This window comes from Schistocerca nitens, chromosome 2 (genome assembly GCF_023898315.1).
Source record: "Schistocerca nitens isolate TAMUIC-IGC-003100 chromosome 2, iqSchNite1.1, whole genome shotgun sequence".
NCBI lineage: Eukaryota > Metazoa > Arthropoda > Insecta > Orthoptera > Acrididae > Schistocerca > Schistocerca nitens.
In genome coordinates this window covers 669,465,927-669,483,403 of record NC_064615.1, presented here as the reverse complement: position 1 = coordinate 669,483,403, position 17,477 = coordinate 669,465,927, and positions in this window count along the sequence as shown.

The following is a 17,477-nucleotide window of genomic DNA, read 5'->3' as shown; positions in this document are numbered from 1 at the left end:
AAAGATGTCGAGAAAGTCAGGCGGGAAGCCCATGCGGGCCATAACGGACAGAAGGAACTTGTGGTGAACTCTGTCAAAGGCGTGGTCGAAATCAATGGTGATCAGAGCAGCTCGAAGGCGACAGCATGTGGCGATGGCTATTAAATCCCTGCATTCGCTGGTTGCCGTTTGCATGTTGGTCACTCCGCCCTGTGTCGTTTGCTCCATTGAGAGGAGTAGGGGCAGAACCTGCTTTATGCGGCTGGCGAGTAGTCGGGCGAAGATTTTATAGTCCGAGTTGAGCATTGTAATGGGCCTGTAGTCCTCGACCGTCCGACCTCTGGAAGGCTTGTGTATCGGTGTAAGGAGACCTTCCACGAATGTAGGTGGCACGTGGGAACCGGGGGTCATCAGTTCTTGATACATGCTGATCCATCGGGGCATCATGAGATCGCGGAAAGTCCGATAAAACTCGAGCGGCAGTCCGTCTGGCCCGGGAGATTTGTTGAGTGCTCCCTTGTTAAGCGCGTCCTCGATGTCGTCCCGTGTAATTCCACCTAACAGCGTCGCCGCTGCTGCATTGTCGAGGGTGTGCGACACGTGCTGCAGTATGTCGTGATCGTCCGCTTCCTCTTCCTCTGTATTCACCTCGTCGTAAAACTGGCGATAGTGATCTGCAAAGGCTTCTGTAACCGCGGCCTGAGTCAGTACGACCCTACCACCTGGCAATACGAGGTCCGTGATCAGCTGCTGTCGGCGTCGGCGGCTGTCGAGCACGATGTGATGCATAGACGGGTTTTCTCCTTCCGCTCGGTCGTGACGTCGCGATCGCACGACGACCCCCTCCAGACGTTTCCTCGTAAGAGACAATATTTGACCTTTAATTCGGCGGCTTTCCATTTGGCGGTTTGGAGATGGTGGTTGGCCGTCGAGTTCGCGAAGCATCGTGTAATAGAAGTCCAATGTGTGACGATGCCAAGCTGCGATATCTTTACCAAATTGAGTTAGCACACGCCGAAACGCTGGTTTTGCACAGTCCACCCACCATGCTAGAGTCGAAGGATATCGGGGAAGACGACGTTCGCAATCCAGCCATGTTTTGGCGATAATTCGACGGCATTCCGGGTCTTGAAGATGTGCCACATTCAGCTTCCAGGGTCCTCGGCTGCGCCATATTCGCTGCCGTTGTAGAGTGAGTGTGCATATGAAAGCGCTATGATCGGAGAAGGCAAGCGGCCAACGTTCGGCGTCCAATACTCCCGGCGCTAGAGCTCGTGAGGCATAAATGCGGTCTAGGCGACTGGCCGAGTGACTAGTAAGGTATGTCGGCCCGGGACGGTCACCGTGCACTGTCTCCCACGTGTCAGTGAGAAGCAGATCACGAACCAGGAGCCGAAGTTCTTGACAAGTCGAGAAGTGTGGGACTTGGTCTTTGGGGTGGAGCACACAGTTAAAGTCGCCGCCGAAGATATATTGATCGTAGCGGCTGATAAAGAGGGGGGCGATATCCTCCGAGTAGAACAGCGATCGTTCGCGGCGTTGGTCAGTTCCTGATGGAGCGTAGATGTTAATGATGCGTGTGCCCAGTGCTGTGATCGCCAGCCCCCCTTCCTGACGGAAGGTAAGTCACTTCTTCGATGGCAATTCCGTCGCGCACTAGTATTGCCGTACCGCTGCCATTCCGGTCCGCCGGTGACATATGTGTCACGTAACCGTAGAAAACGGGGAGGGCCGCTACATACACTTCTTGCAACAGGGCAATGTCAACATCCGAAGAACGAAGCATCTCACGCAGCAACTGGATCTTCACTGCCGTTCGTATCGTGTTGAGGTTGAGCGTGGCGATACGATATGCTTGTTGGCGAACCGCAGGTGTTAAGTTATCCATTAAGACTGGAATTGCCTATGGCGCTTCTGACTCTATTGACACCTCCGCATCCCCACAAACCGCACCTGCCGTCCGTTCTAGAGAGCCGGCGCCAATGGCGTGGGCCCTGTTGGCGTAACTTGCATGGTTCCGTCGTCGTCGTGGTCATCCGCCCACGTCGGGGAACTCAATGCAAGATCTGCTTCCCTAGCGTCCTCAGGACTCGGCATGGGTGCTTGCACTCCAGAAGGTGGTGGGCAGCATCTGTCCTGCATATCGGCATCCGATGTTGCCACTGTAGGTATATGTGGTTTGTCCTCAGTTCCGTTCGGTGGTGCCACACTGCAGCAAATGGCGGCTGCCTCTGTGGTAGCGTCGTCATTGAAGGTGGAGTCTTCGTCCTCTGGAGGCTGCGTCGCATCCCGTTCGGAAGTTGCTCTACGCCTCCGCTTCCGTCGCTTCGGGGAGCGTTGCTTCCTGGAGTGTCCTTCTGTGTCAGACGACGGCAAAGATTCCCGACGTTCCGGCACAAAGGCAGCTGTAGGCACAAGAAGCGAGTCTACGGCCATGCTATCGTCATGTATGTTGTTATCCGTCGACGGGGGCGGCGGCATCGGAATTGAATCCGTAGCTTGTGGAACGGGTGTGTCGTCATCGCCCTGTATTGGAGGATGGAGCCGCGACCCAACAGTGGATGTCGGTTGTCGTGGTGAAGTGGTAGCTGTCGTGAGGGCTGTTGCATAAGTCACGGGAAGCAGCGTCGGCTGCGATGGCGGGTCTGCGTCAGCCGGCGGCAGTTGCGTGATTCGACGTTGGAGACATTCTGATCGAAGGTGTCCCTCCTTCCCACAACCAGAGCAGGTCTTTGGTTGCCCATCGTAGATGACGATGGCACGGCAGCCACCGATATTCAGATATGAAGGTACATGTCTTTTAAGTTCTATTCGGACCTGGCGGACTCCATTCAGCACAGGATATGTCTGGAATTGCGTCCATTTTTCCGCAATACGATCATGGACCGTGCCGTAGGGGCGCAGCGCTGTCACGACGTCCTCCGCCGGTAATTCGAAAGGAAGTTCGAACATTCTGATCGTGCGAAGTCCCATGCCAGAATAATCGACGTGTACAGTCCCCACATTGCCATCAGCATGGCAGAAACGGAGGCCCTGTTTCGTGTCCCGAAGGATCCGTTCACATGTTGCGTCGTTGATGATCTTGACATATACGATACTACTCACAATGGACAAGTGAATGCCGAGAATGTCGGTCGCCGGAATTTTAACTTCTTCCCGTAGAAATCGTTCGACTTCGAGGGCTTTGGGCCGTGCAAATTCGTTGCGGAACGTAAATTTGAGCGTCGATTTTCTGTATTGGTGCGCCATGGTGATCTATATGCTGAGTACGGCACGCGCGAAACGGCCGAGTACGATGTAAACAACACGAGCGCTCGCTCCGCGGCAGGAACACAAACAGCGCGTCCTCACCGCAGCACAACCAAAGGCCAACTTTTTTTTTTTATATAAGCCCAGTTGACCTGAGCCACTCAAAAATTAATGATCACTAGATCTAAAACCAATAAAATTATGGATGCCACTCGGCCACCTCGTCTGCTGCAACTCCTAATGTGTCTTTGGCGAGTGCTTGCGGAAAGAAGACATTTGTCGATTCGAAAACGCATTCAAAACATCGTACTGGGCCGGCTGCAGTGCAGTGCAGCCGAACAAGCTCCCACTCACGAATCATTTAATGACAGCATCCGTCCACGTCGATATCCGATGGGGGCAAAATCACCGGCCCTCTTATTTACTGCAGGAATAAGCATTGTATCGACATGGAGTGTCGTCTAATGCAAATGAGAAATGTGCTGTGCATTCTTTTCCACGACTTACTGCAACGAAACGTACAGCTCGATACGCTACACTGATATTGCTTGCAACGTTTTGACGTTCCTCCTAGCGCAAGATTGTCCTGCTGTTTGCGATGGAGCTTGGTGTTTGGGCGACCACTAGCGACGGATGTCTGCAAAGTCAAGTCTCTCCAGTAGGCCCTGCCAAATCGCTTCTGTATATGGCGGCCTGACGCATAACAAACTGTCGAGTGCTACAGATGGATTATTATAGGCGCGATACGTTAAAATGACTGCGACAGGTATGCACGTAAATATAAATAAGAACTCGTCGTTCGCAAATACCAACATACTCTTTGCTGGAGCCGAAATTTGATTGGTTTATAGATCTCGAAATGATGTTTAATTCGAAGGGCATAAGCTATGGAATGTTGTGCGCTTCCATCTGGTAGGCAGTTTTGTCTCGTATTTCATACATACGATCTCTGCCACGTACACGCTTCGTTGTTACTACTGAGTGGCGTTTCGCATGGAGAAGGAGTGACCGCAAACGGGTGCTTTACGTAAAATTCTACGACGAGGATGGGATTCGAACCCACGCGTGCAGAGCACATTGGATTAGCAGTCCAACGCCTTAACCACTTTTTTTTTCTTTTCTCTTTTTTTTCTCTCTCTTTTTTTTCCTAACCGTTACACCATTTTTTTCCTTAACCACTTTTTTTTCAACTTTTTTTCCTCCTTAATCATTTTTTTTGTGGGTCTTTTCGGAAGCATATCAGTAGGCGCATGACGGGGACAAAGAGGGCAGGGGTCAAAGAGCTTGAGGCCTGGCCACAATGCCCCCGCCATTACTCCCACCGAATGGCTCCTTCAGTACATTTTACATGTTATAGAAAAGCGGTTGTAGTCGTGTGTGGTCTTTGCCTGCTCTTTTTATTATGGTGCTGAGCACTGGTTGTACGACGTCTGGGTGAAGATCTCATTGGAAGGCTGTCATTTGAGTTATCATTCAACAGTCATTCGAATAGGAAACATGTTTTTTACCGCAATATACATCGAGCATTTATGAGACACATATTGGGGGACCTACATAACAGAAATGGATAAAAGAAGAGGCATTTCCTTCATCTTGAACATAGATCTCATACTTCATTCCTTCAGTACCCCGAAAATAGTAACTTTAGTGTTCGACTGTGCTTTTTAACCAACACCTATTCTTTCGAATAAAATGATCAACATGTTTCCATACATTTTCCTGTGGTCTGCATAGTGCTTAACTTTACTGTACTCCATTTTCATAAAAAGCTTGAATTCCGTTTCATCGGCACCACCTATTTTATTGATAATGTAATGGACAAACTGTCCCATTAACCAGTGTATTGCATTATTTTTGGTTTTGGGGTAATATTTAATTTCAGGTCTGAAAAGCATCATAGAAGTAATAGAATTGGGTGACGTTCGTTGCAGTAGTGCAAGACTTTTCCTGAGCCAAATCCAATTGTTGAAATTTCCACCACACATGAATCTATGGATCACGGTGTCAACCAGTTTACATGTCTGACATAAGGGGGTTTCAGCTTTCCCAATTTTATAAAGCCGTTCGTTGGTGCTGACAATATCATTGACGGCTTTGTACCATGCCGTTACCACCTGTGAATTGAGCCCGTTAAAACTAATATTCTCCCAAATTGCATCCCAGTTGTAATTCACATATTTCGTCACAATTTTATTTCGGCCTTCGTATTGTTGTCTTTCTCTCATGATATCTCGGGCTGTAATGTGCAGTGAAGTTCTGAGTTTCTCGTTAACATAGCTCAATTCTGTGTACAAGATCCTAACGTATCGCAGTCGGGGGTTAATCTTTTGTACGTCTGCCGGTGGCTGAAGGCTTTCTGGTTGGACACATTGAAACAATTGTGTAGTAATACTGCCTGGGTTGGCGTGAAATATGTTTAAAGACCGTTTTATGAAAAGCGCAGAAGCTTTATTGTGTATATCCACCAGTCCGAGGCCTCCATTTCTAGGATGTAAGGTCGCAGTTTTTAGGTTAACCCTGTAGATTTCCCCCTTCCATAAGAAATTTGCAACTCTCGACATTATTTTCTGAGCTATCAACTTCGGCAAGGGAAAAACTTGTGCAATATAGAATGCCTTTGAGAGAATGCATAAGTTAATGAACTTGACCCTCTGAACCTGGTTCATAAGTCGTTGTGAGTTCTCAATGAGTCCCCCTTGAATCTTTGTTGAAACCTCTTTCCAGTTGAGGGCTGTCATCCTCATGGGACATGCCGTCAGGATTGTTCCCAGGGTTTTATGGGTAGTAACTGACTTCGCCCAATCGATGTGTATCCATTCAAGACCCCGCATTCCCAAGATTGTACTTTTATTTTCGTTCTTTGTCGCACCCGATGCGCGGCAGTAGTTTTGAAGAATGGCCCCTAGTCGAATTACATCATCTTGCCCTCTTATGACGACACCAACATCGTCAGCATAGGCTCTCACTACAGTTGTCCTGCCAGTTGTAGTTATGCCCTTTAACCTTTCATGAACACTTCGTAAAAAGGGCTCTAACGACACAACAAACAAAAACATAGACAAGGGACTTCCCTGTGGGATGCCGCGGTTTATTTGAATTTGCCGCGACAGCTGACAGTTGCCGGCTAATTTAGCGTGCAGACCAGTAGCAATGTTTTATATAACATTAACAGTTTTGTGGACGAATCCCATTTTTGTCAGTACCTCAAACAGGAAACGGTGATTCACCGAGTCGAAAGCCTTATTAAAATCTATAAAGAGTAGAGCACATTTGATATTGGAAACTGATGCTAAGGCGATGATGTCTCTATATTCAGAAATTGTATTAAAAATACTTCTATTTGCTGCACATGACTGATGTTGACTAATTAATTTGTCGGTCAGAGGGGAAAGTCTCTTTTTTTAAAATCCGGCATACTATTTTGCAGTCCGAGTTTAAAGGTGAAATAGGGCGGTAATTGTTTAAACTTTTCGTCCCTTTGTTTTTCGGGATAAGTACAATTTTGCTATCTTTAAAATTTTCAGGTACCGTCTGCTCGTTAAAAATCTCATTGACAATGCATGTAAAAGTGTCACCAATTAAAAACCAGAATTTTAAGTAAAATTCTACAGGCAGTCCGTCGGGTCCAGCAGATTTATTTAACGGGGACTTGGTTATTATCTCACGAACCTCTTCATTACTGACTTCAGAAAGGATTTCGTCGTTTTCAGAACTCGTCAATTGTGGGGATAAAACACTGAGAACCTCTCGCAGAGACCCCTCGTGAGGTGGGCTGGAAGAATATAATGCATGGTAGTATTGGTATACTGCATTGAGAATCTCCTACTGAGACGTTAGTGTTGTCCCATTGGATGTTGTAATTTCACTAATGACAGTTCGTCGCCTATTCTTTGCATGCCGAAGCAGATGATATAAGGATGTTGTTTCATCCTCTACCACCGACTTCGCCTTGGACTTCAGTTTTAAGCCTTCCATCTGTTGTCTTTTAATGGCGAGTAATTTCGCTTTGGTGTGTTTGATGTCGTGTAATCTAATGGTTGACACGTTTGCCTGTTCATAGAGGTCCCGCAACAATCTGTAATAAAATTCCATACTGTTTTTTAACTCCCGCGCTCTTTCTCTGCTGTATCTGATACACACTTTTCTCAGTCTCGGTTTTGCAACCTTAATCCACCAATCTAATACTGTGGGGTGCCTGTCCATCGATCGCAGGCATAAGGTCCACGCTTCCGATACTTCGTCTGCCAAATCTTGCTCTTTTAAGAGAGAGACATTTAGATGCCACTGGTTCCTAAAAATCTGAATCGGCTGTGGAGCTAAATTAATGCACGCCTTCATACTGCAGTGGTCACTAAAATATACAGGTACGATTTCTGAATTGAGTAGACATCGTTCTAAGTTTTGCGAAACATAAATTCTGTCTATTCTACTGCGCGAAGTCTGTGTTATATACGTATATTCAACATTCGTTGGATATTTTAGTTCCCATGCGTCCTTAAGTTTTAAGTCGGTTACTAGGCGTTTAAGTTCCAACGAACCGTTAAAATGTGGTTGTTGATCTTTACGATTTAACACACAGTTAAAATCACCGCCCATTATAAAACTGTTTGGGTTTCGACGTAATAAATATATAATTTCCTCTTTATAAAATGCTGCCCTGTCCTGTCTATTACTATTTCCTGAGGGCGTATATAAGTTAATCAATGTGGTACCTAAAACGTTTATACTAATGGCCCTTCCAGATTCCAAACGCTCTACTTGAGACACGGGAATTCCTTCCCTGAGCAGAAACGCTGTTCCTGTATGTGTTTCACAAGATACGTTAACAATGGCGGTGTATCCTGGTATTGCAAGTGACGTCGTTACAACCTCCTGTAGCAACGCGATATCGGTTCCAGAGTCATACAAAAATTCCTTGAGAGCAGCTAGCTTTAATGAGGTTCGAATTTTATTTATATTTATCGTTGTGATAGAGTATGCTTCCATCTGTAACTGGCTATTGGCCACCTACAACCTTGGTCAAAAACTGTTGTACTTTTGGTATGCTGAAATCCGTTGTAGAACTACAGTCGTTTAGAATTCTGCATTATTCCTCTTAACACGGTTGCTAAACATTAGCTTGTCTTCCATTGTCATCCCGTACCTTAGTACTGAGGGGCTGTTCGACAGTGAGTGTATCAGGAGGCTCAGCTGGAGCACCTTCTCGGACAATGTCATATCGTATATTTTTCTGCGATTTTACATCTGACTTTTCGGCTTTTTGTTTAGCTGGGGTGCGAGAAACAGTAAGATTCGGTTGTGGTTTTAGCGTACGGCGGTGGACGCCCTGAAAACCCTGACCTGATTTTGTTGTGGCAGCACTCGGCGTGGCCGCTTCAACAACAGTGACTCGAGAGATCTGGTTTGTAAACACTGCCTGCTGTTTACATGCTACCTTCGTTTGTTGTGATGCTTGCGACGGTGTTTGCTTACTGTCCGGTTCAGAAGTAAACACTTCCTCTTGTTTACACTCTTGTGCCGGTTGCTGTGCTGTTGCGGTGTCGCGGTGTTGTTGTTCTACCGCTTCCGCGAACTTCCCGTCTGTAAACAGCTGATTATCGCTGTTTACGGCTGGGCAAGTAGTCACTGCCTGGGGGACTTCTACTTTCTCGCTGTCGGCAGCTGCCGTTTCATTTTCTGGCAATGAGCGAGATGTATCAGAAACTGTAACTAAATCCACCTGCATTTCGTCTTGGGGCACAGGCAGATTTTCATCGCTAGCTTTCTGTTTACGTACAGCAGGAGATTGTCGGGAGATTTCATCATCGGAATGATCATCTGTATGTTCAAGTGGTCGTTTCTTGTTTAGTACGTCCAACTCTCGGGCAGAGGAATCACAACTGAAGCGTGTTACCAGGGGTGGAAAATCACTACCATCAACAGCAATATTTCCAGAACTAGGTACAGGATCCGAACCCTCACCCTGTTTGGCTGTATTATCAGTTACCAAAACTTCGCTCAAGGTCATCTTGCGGCGTTGGACTAAAGTTGTTTTTAGTACAAAAACACGACGGGGACAGTCCTGCCTTAAATGACCCGATTCATTGCATATTTGGCACGTAGGGGTTTGACCAGTATAAATCACGTGTGCTTTATGCCCGTCAACAGTTATATGAGATGGGATATTCGTCTTTACTTCCATCTCTACCGAACGAATACCATTGAAGCTCTGAATTTTAAATTGCTTCGACCAACGTTCGTTAACTATATCCTTAACCTCACCATATTGAGAAAGGGCAACCTTGATTTTCTCATTATCTAGCTCGATAGGTAAATTTAACACCCGCACAGTCCAAAGACGCAAGTGCCCCAGAGAGGCGTTGTGCCTGGGTAACAGCGATCATATCCCTGTAGCGGCATAAAGCCGTGCGTATATTATTATCTCCTCCCAAAGATGCTTGGTCTGGCGACACAACATATCGGGCAACGTTTTTAAGTCGTGCTGCCAAAAGGCGAGTGAAGATTTTCATATCACTGTTAAGGAGGGTGAGGGGCCGATAATCACTGATATTGTTGCCACCGTGCGGTTTATGTACAGGAATAATAATTCCTTCCATGAAAGCGTCCGGCACGGGTACTTCCGGAGACATCAGTTCCCGACAGATGGAGGTGAAGGTGGACTCTAACAAATCACGGAAGGTGCGATAAAATTCGAGGGGAAGACCGTCGGGTCCTGGGGAGCGATTGATGGTTCCTGCCCGCATCGCATCGCGGACTTCCTCACCAGTCACCTCCGTCATCAAGTCAATCGCCGCATCTCCTGGGATACCACCGAAGTTGAGCTGTAAGACTTCCTCGATCAACTCTGGGGAATGTGGAATTGCGGCGTAGAGCTGCCGGTAGTGGGCGTGAAGCACATTCCCTATTGCAGATTGGGTTACGTAGCGACGCCCTTCTTGATCCGTTAGGACGTGAATCAATTTTCGGCGTCGATTTTGTCGTTCTTGGATGATATGGTACATCGACGGATGTTCATGAGGCATGCGATCAGCAGTACGAGATCGTACTATCACTCCTTCCAAATGCCGTCGCATGAGATTGGAGATTTGGGCCTTAGCTTGGTTCATCCTTGTATGGCGCTCAGGGGAGGCTGGCATCGTGGAGCATTCTCGTAGGATCCTGTAGTAAAAGTCCATAGTGCTCTTCCTCCAGGCGACAACATCTTTGCCATACCGGATCAAAGTTTTGCGAAGAGCAGGTTTTGCACACTGGATCCACCAGGATATGGTAGACGGATACGTGGGTCGGCGTCTATTACATGTAATCCAAGTGTCTTCTATTAGAAGTCGACAGTCAGGTGAATTAAGAAGTGCCGTGTTCAGTTTCCATAAACCACGTCCGTGCCATACTGCCTGTCTTGTGAGAACAACATCACAGAAGTAAGCCTCATGGTCTGAGAAAGCAACAGGCCAGATTTCAGCCTGTCGAGTGTGTTGAATTAGGGATCGCGAGATGTAGATGCGATCCAGTCGGCTAGAGGAGTGCGCAGTGTAGTACGTAAAGCCCAAAAGATCACCGTGAACATGTCTCCACGTGTCGACAAATTGTAGCCGCGTGACGACTGTTTCCAGAGCTGCGCATGGTGAGTGACACGGCAATTGATCCTGAGGTCGCTGGGTGCAGTTGAAGTCTCCACCCATGACCCAGTCATCGTGTGGTCCCATAAAAAGGGGTGTGACTTCATTCGCGAAGAAGGCATTGCGTTCACGACGGTAGCTGGAGCCCGACGGCGCATAAATGTTGACGATGCGTACACCAAAGAGAGTAAGGGCCATACCTCTGCCGCTGGGGAGGTATAGGACATCTTCGGCAGGAAGACCTTCGCGTAAGATGATGGCAACACCACTACCGGTGTCCGAAGCGGGAGAAAGATGCACCGTGAAGCCATGTGGTGGTGAAAAATCGGCCACATGCACTTCCTGAAAAAGCGCACTATCTATGTCCGCATCATAAATCATATCGCGGAGCAGCGCTAGTTTGTGAGGCGCACGAATGGTCGCGAGGTTAATCGTTGCGACACGATAATGCTGGTGTTGGAGTCCCACAGGCACAGGTGGGGCTTCTTCTTCAGGAGCGAGAGGTCGTCGATTTTGCCGGTCCGCTGAAGAGGCTGCTATTGTGGAGAGTTTGCGGGCGCGGGCGCAACCGATGGGGGTGCCCCATCATCAGCAGCGTCCACCCCAGTCCCTTCGATCTCCACGTCGTCTGCCCAGCAGACTAATGCTGCGGTAGTGCATCGGCTGTGCACGTCATCCACGTGGAGAGGAGACGTAGTTTTCGTCTCATCGGATAGGCTCTCTTCAACGTCGACCTGTGGGGGCGACAGCGTCAGTAAGGAGGGGTGTTCGTTGCCAGTGGTCGCCTGTGGTGGGTCTTTCGCATCAGACTTTTGGTCATAAAAGAGCGGTTTGTCGTCCATCTTCGGGTCTGCATCCCTGGTATCCATCCTTAGAATGGATTCATCAGGGGGTGTACGGCTACGTTTCTTTCTCTTTCGTGTCGACCCTTGTTTTCTGACATGTCGTTCAGAGTCCGATTGCGGGTGGCTTTCGTCTGACTCTGGACCAGTCTGAAGGAAAGCAGAAGTAGGTACCACTCCCGGATCAACATCCATCTCAGTAGCATTTTCAGTCACAGTGCTGCGATGATTCGGCAGGTTAGGATCTGGCGTCTGGGGCACCTCAGAAGGAATCTCAGGAGCGGTTGCATCTACCTGATCAGACGACGTCAACGGAGCAGGAAGACTCTGTGTAGACGTGCTACCTTCCTGGGCAACCTTAGCGTATGTGACAGGGATCTGAATCATCACTGCTGGGGACGCTTCCTCGCCGACCGGCGTCTGGATCAGGCGGCGTCGCATGCAGGCGGATCGGACGTGGCCTTCTTGTCCACAACCCGCACATGTTCGGGGTTGGCCGTCGTACATGACAATGGCTCGCACCCCGCCAATGGTCAGGTATGATGGAATATGTTTTTTCAGTTCAATTTTGACCTGACGCACACCATTAAGGACATGGTAGGTCGTGAAGGTTTGCCATTTTTCCTCTACGTAACCGATGACGTTACCGTATGGTTGTAACGCAGAGACAACTTCGTCCTTCGGCACTTCAAAAGGTAGTTCAAACACCCTAATCGTGCGTTGACCGTACTCTGCGAGTTCAAGTGTTACAGCTCCGACGTGACCATCAGAGTATTTGAACTTAAGTCCATTGGCATGGCGGCGAATAACATCTTCACACACCTCGGTGTTTGTCATTTTAATATGAAAGACACTACTCGTGATCAAAAAATGGATTCCGATAACGTGGTTAGGATCTAAACGAACTTCTTCACGTATGAACGTTTCAACTTCATGTGCACGAGGTCGCGCATGTTCAGCTGGGAAGGAAACTTTAAGGGTCGCACGGCGGTAAGCGCTCGACATGTTGTTCACGGTGGACGGACACAAGCCTTAAAGCTACGACGCGGAAGTAAACAACGCCTGCAGCGGAGCACTGGCCGGCGCGCGGGGCCGTCCGCATGCTGCCACGGCTGAGAGCCGACTGAACCACTCGGCCACCTCGTCTGATGCTTCGGAATCTGAGTCCATCGCTAGACCTTTCGGAAAGAAGTCGTTTGTCGATTCGAAAACGCATCGTACTGTGGCTGGTGTTAACGCTGTAATGCCCTGCTGCAGTGCAGCTGACCAAGCTCCCACTCGTGAATCATTTAATGATGGCATCCGTCCACGTCGGTATCCGATCGGGGGAAAGTAGGCGGCCCACCTACTTACTGCAGAAATAAGCACCGAATCGTCGTGTAGCGTTGTCTAATGCAAATGAGAAATGTCCTGTGCATTCAGTATAACAATTACTGCAACGACGCGATTATCTTGATTCGCAACATTTATTTGTCACCTCTGTTGACCTCATCGCTGACGTTGCTTTCAAGTTTCTTACGAAGAGCAAACCACGTTCTTCCTAGCCGATTTGTGAGAGCAGAAGCTCCTGCAGTTGGCGATGGAGCCTGGCCCTATCAGATCGCTTCCGTATATGGCGGCCGAACGGAAAGCAAACTGTCGAAAGGCGACAGTTGTTTTTTTTTTTTTTTTTTTTTTGTGGTGATATGTTACAATACAGCATCACCGGTCTATTGCGGTCTAACTGTGTTGGTGAGGCAGTAAATTTCCACAGGGCAGTGACTGCGTCACTGCAATTCACTTTGGAGGTGCTACAGTTGGGGGTATTATAGGCTCGATACGTTAAAATGACTGCGAGAAGTAAGCACTTAAATATGAATTAGAACGCACCCTTCCCAAACACCAGCAAGGTGCCAAACTTCGTTTCCTTTATAGGTCTTGAGATGATGTTTGATTCGAAAAGGCGTGCGCAATCGAATGTTGTTTCCTTCCATCTGGTAGGCGGTTTAGTTTCATATTTCTTGCTGATGTTATCTGCCACCTACACGTTCCACTGTTGCTACTGAGTAGCGTTTCGCATGTAGAAGGCGGGATCCGAAATGGATGCCTTACGTAAAATTCTTCGACGAGGATGGGATTCGAACCCACGCGTGCAGAGCACATTGGATTAGCAGTCCAACGCCTTAACCACTTTTTTTTTTTTTTTGGTAATATTAGTGATAGAAAATGCGTACAAAGATTTACTCTGCCACAACAATTCGCAACCACTGTGGTCCACAGCGATGACTGACGGGGTGCTGCCGTCTTTCATCTATCATCATCTGTGATCTTGGCTCAGGCCCGAAAAGACTCGCTATTTGGTAATTTTCGGTTCAAAGTATTACAATGGCCCATTTAAAATTGTGCTGCCTCCTGTGAGAATCGAACTCACGACCTCTGGTTTACAAGACCAGTGCTCTGCCCCCTTTTTTTTTTTTTTTTTTTATTAGTGTATTTTACTTGGCCTCATTATTGCTGTTTTTCAGCCAAAAGTGCCACGAAAACTGCAGTCCTGGCGTAGAGGGAAAAGAAAAAATAAAAAATAAATAAATAAAAGAAGGACGACACGGGATAGTTGCAAATCCAGAAACATCATAAAAAGGTGGCGCTCATGGGCGACCTTATCCAACACCCTCTCTTTCGAACGTCAGGGTAAGCATATTGGCAAAGTCATCGCGGAGACGTGGCAATCGCAAGCGGGCCCAGTAAGCAGTAAGCATGTACTGCTGAAACGCTAGGTGTTCATCCTCCTCATGACAAGTGACGACAAAATGTACAAAATGTCCAACCAACCACATGACTGTATTAAGCTTCGTCCGCGGAAAAAAATAAGAATCGGGCCGTACGATGATATCAATGGTATAAGCGGCTTCAGCAGACCTAGTGACAAAAGCCAGTTGTTTCCTGAGCCAACGCCAATTGGCAAGGTGGCCACAACAGGTGAAGCGATGCTCAAGGGTATCCAGGAGACCACACCGAGTACATTTGTCCGTGTCAGAAAGACCAATGCGGTGCAGTCGTACATTTGTGGGGATCAAAGTATTAATTACCCTATACCACGTGGACGTCACGGCCATAGAGTGGATCGGCAGACTAACATTCTTCCAGACGTTCCTCCAGGAGACAGTGGGAAACGCCAGTTCTATTGGATTGGGACCGTCCTGCCCCTTCCAGCGGGCAATCAAACACTTGGTCGTTGGCACAGGTCGTCGCAAAAAGACGTCACCGAGGTAGCTCACCGCAATGTAAAATTCCCGGATGTGCTTCAACTTAAAATTGAGGCGACCGACGTCGACAGGTGGAGCAAGGCTCCCCGGACGCACGACTGTAAAAAGCTTGGACGTAATGGAACTCACTTCTCGTGTTACAATTAGAGTCGTACGGCGGACGTACAACGCTGACGCCTTGCGAGTAATGTCAGAGAGACCCAAGCCTCCGGAGAGACGCGGTTTCGTCATAACCTCGTAACGTACTTTGAAGAGATGACCCTTCCATATAAACCTGCCGGACAGTTGGCGCAACCTTTTCGCCACCATCAGGGGAAGTGGGAACAGCTGAGCAACATAATAGGATTTACATAAAACGTACGTGTCTAAAATGCGAACTTTTTGCAAAATGGTAAGAGAACGCTGTTCATGGACCATCAGAGCACCCTGTATCTTCTCGGTGACAGATTTCCAATTTAGAGCCGCCATTTTTAGAGGACACCGATCAACGATAATCCCCAAGGACGTATGGCGATCGACAAAAGTGGCCCAAGGGACATCAGCATCGCGAAATCCTCGAATGTCAAGGATCTTGCATTTGCCTTGATTAAGACGTGCTCCAGAGACACGACAGTAAGCATCAACTGCCCCTTTCAACAACGGGATATCAGTACGCTGACGGAGGAGAACAACGACATCATCCGCGTATGCCTTAATACTGAGGTGGCCACCAGAGAGGGTCATACCCTGAAGCTTGAGAGCAACAGTCCGAAGCAGCGGTTCCAGAGACAATATGAATAAGGACATAGAAAGCGGACTACCCTGAGGCACCCCTCGGCGGATATCAATGAGCGGCGTCAGCTGCCCATTGACAGACACCCGGGCAGTGATTCCCCTATACAAATTGCCAAGAACACCACGGGATGAAGCGTTAAAACCTATTGTTGCTAAAACACGATCTAAAAAGACATGAGTAACGTGATCAAAAGCCTTATAAAAATCAAGGAAAGCAAAGGCACAATGGACATTGGTAACCGCCGCAACCGAGACAACATCCCGATATTCGGCTACAGGGGTCAGAATAGATCTATCATTTAAACAACATTGATGTGCACCAATCACATCCCTAAGCAGTGAAGATAATCGGCTATTGAGCGCTCTAGCAGCTGTCTTGTAGTCAAAATTCAGCAATGTGAGCGGACGAAGATTGGCAGCAGATAAACGACCAGAGGACTTGGGAATTAAAACAATTTTCCCTACTTTAAAAGCGGCAGGCACATCCATCCCCCTGACAATCTCATTTAAAATCCGTGTAAAAGTGCCACCCAAAAGAGGCCAAAAACGAAGATAAAATTCTTTAGGTAGGCCGTCTGGACCCGGCGATTTACCGGACGGAGAGCGAGCAATAAAATCGAAAACATCATCTACCTGGAACTCCCGGAGAAAGTCGTCGTTCGCGTCAGGCGCGACCGTCGCAGTAAGATCCCCAAGGACATCATCCGAAAGCGACTCTCCAGAATCATCGGCAGAATACAGACTAGCGTAATACTGATGGAGAGCACGAGTCATTTCCTCCTGTGCAATAAGCTGCCGTCCATCATCCACCGTAAAAGAAGAGATGAAGGAGCGACGACGACGAGTCTGATGCCGCAGCAGGTGGTACAAGGATGTCAGTTCACCTTCAACGAGAGAGTGAGGTTTCGACTTAACTCGCAGACCATCCATCTGCCGTCGTTTAAGGCTTAAGAGCTTGGCTTTAATACGACGAACATCATGGATCCGCAGAGGAGAGGTACCCGCCGCGTCATACAGTTCACGCAGGACAGAGTAGTAATATTCATACGTGTTCTTAAAATCACGCGCCCTTGCAGCACAGTAAAAAATCAAAGTCTGACGAATCTTGGGCTTGGCAAACGCAGTCCACCATACCAGCAAGGAGGGGTAACGCGGGACAGAGCGAAGACATCGCTCCCACACGGCACTTATAACATCATCTATAGCACTGTCGGCAAGGTGGGAAACATTTAACATCCACTGGGAACGATAAAGTTTTGCAGGTTGGTGACTAAGATTTATAGTTGCAGTAAAAGCACAATGGTCAGAAAAACTAGTAGGAATAACGTCGACAGAAAGAATTTTATCACATAAAAATTCAGAGAAGTAGAATCTGTCGAGTCTACTGCATGAGGACGCGGTAAAAAACGTATATTTCACCAGGGTGGGATATTTGTGTTCCCAAACGTCACGCAGATGCATCGTACGAACCAAGTCATGTAAATCACGGCAATAATTAAAATTGGGAGACTGGTCTTCAGGGCGTAAAACACAATTAAAATCGCCTCCAAGCAGGAGACTTCGAGGACTCTGGCGCAAAAGATAAATAAGCTCTTCCTTATAAAAGCGCGATCGAGCCACAGTGTGACCCGAACCAGAGGGGGCATACAAAACAACGAGGCGGAGATCAAAAAGACGACAACCAATCCCACGGCCAGAGTCAAGGAATTCAACGTCGGTAATAGGAATGCCCTCTCGAAAGAAAAGAGCCGTTCCTGTTGAATATTCCGGCG